This window comes from Arachis ipaensis, chromosome B10 (assembly GCF_000816755.2).
Source record: "Arachis ipaensis cultivar K30076 chromosome B10, Araip1.1, whole genome shotgun sequence".
Lineage (NCBI taxonomy): Eukaryota > Viridiplantae > Streptophyta > Magnoliopsida > Fabales > Fabaceae > Arachis > Arachis ipaensis.
The window spans coordinates 36,801,233-36,803,363 of record NC_029794.2 but is presented as its reverse complement, the minus strand read 5'-3'; the positions used below and the strand labels follow the sequence as shown (position 1 = coordinate 36,803,363).

At 21.5% G+C, this 2,131-nt stretch overlaps 1 protein-coding gene across 1 annotated transcript in view; it reads right to left on the bottom strand.

The window, feature by feature from the left end:
- Positions 1–2,131, bottom strand: part of LOC107621856 — a gene marked incomplete in the record, with an annotated part of 5,091 nt that overhangs the window by 1,550 nt on the left and 1,410 nt on the right.

The following is a 2,131-nucleotide window of genomic DNA, read 5'->3' as shown; positions in this document are numbered from 1 at the left end:
ACTAGTTCTCTTGTTTTTTAGTATTAAATTAAAGTAGAATTATATTAAGAAAATAAAAATAAAAATCCTTCTTAATTATTTGTTAAATATTCTTGTCTCCTAGCCTTTATCTAACATTATTCTTTTTTATTTTTTATATTTCTTTTAAAAAAGAAAACAACTAATCATAGTTACAGAAGTAGATTTTTTTGTGGCCAAGTTAAGGCAAGGGTGGTTGAATGTAATACCCTTTCTATTCAAAATAATTCTTATATATTTCATTAATAGACATAAACTAAACAATAAAATAATCTTGTTAATACAAAATAAAAGAATAAATTATTATTTCTATCAATAAAAATTTAGGATGTGAACGATTAATTAAAAATGAATAAAATTAGTTTTGCGCCTGTGAAAGATATGAATAAATTATCAATTTTATCATAAAATTTTTGAATATTCACAAATCTATTTACTTATGAATAAAATTAATTTCTCAATATTTTTATCACATAAAAGTCATTTTTTTATACCAATTAGAGATAATTTTGTTTATTTGTGTGTAAATTTTTTAATATTCTAAATTTTCATTAATAGAATTGGCAGTTTAGTTTAAAATAAAACAGATAAATGAATTATCCCTACTTAATATTATGTTTGTTGTTAATTAATTAACACAATGTTATATTCCACTAATTCTATTCATTAATTACAATTAATTTAAGGATGGTATCAAAATAAAAAACAAATACTACTTTAATATTTCAAAATATTAAAATATTTTTTTAGAGTAAAACTTTTAAACATTAAAATAAAAAAAAACCTTTATGATAATTTTAAAATAAAGAAAGTAATATATGTGAATACGAATTTATTTAGAGAAAATATTCAATTTGATTCCAAAACTTACACGTGAGTTTTAATTTAGAACCTAAAGTGTTAGAAGGCCAGCACATTTTATGATTTGTAACCATTAATTAGCCATTATTAGTATTTTTAATGGTATGAGACTATATCTATTACACACTCTTTTCAAAATGGTTAAATGCTGGTTAGATTTTAATAAAAATGTTGACTGCTAATACTTTCTCAAGTTTTAATTGTCTCTATTTAGTCACTAAACTTTGCGAACGTGACTCATGTTAGTCCTTAAAAATAATTTTCGACCCAACAGACCTTATAAAACACTAACATGAATAAATGGATGCCACACTGGATTATGTAAAACAACGTTGTTTTAGTTTTGACGTTAAAATAATCCAAAAACAACATCGTAAGTGATGTTTATTGAAACTTTTCCTCTCAAAAGAAGTGATATAACATCATGTTTACGTTATTTAGGCGCCAAAATTAAAACTGGATCATTTTACAAGTTTCAGCATGGCATCTATCAATAATACATGTCAATACTCTATTAACATTTGTGTGCCAAAAATTGTCTTATGGACTAATATAAATCACATTTATAAAATTTAGAGATTAAATAAAATCAATTAAAATCTCAAAAACTAAATTAAAATTCAATGTGTAAGTTCAAGAATTAAAGTGAATATCAACTATATTTATGATAAATAAAAAGCTCACATTATTAAATCCGATATAAAACTTAGAAGGATGAAAATACTATCTTCCTTTTAAAATAAGTATTTGGTTTTAAAATTATATGTGGTTCCAATAAGAAAGACATTAAAAAAGTTAAGTAAATAATATTATTAATGTTTTCATAAAAAATCATGTTAAATAAATAAGAGAGAATAAATAAATAATTTTGTACAATTAATTTTATTTATCTAAACATAAGATATTCAAACCAGGGGCGGAGCTACATACAGAGAAAGAGGGGCAGTGGCCCCTCTTAATTTTAATTTTTTACATGTAAATTATATATAAATTTCAGTTTAGCCCCCTTAAAATTTTGTTTAGTCTTATTTTATTGTGTAAATATTTTTGGCCCCCTCTAATATTTTATCTAGTTCCACTCCTGATTCAAACCTTCTCTTAAATTCATATGATAGTTATAGATATAATTGAAATAAAATATTATTTGTATATAAAAAATTGTTATTAAATTAATTATTATATATTTATGTATAAATATATATTTTTTAAATTTATTTTTAATATATATTTTATATAAATAATTTATTTGATA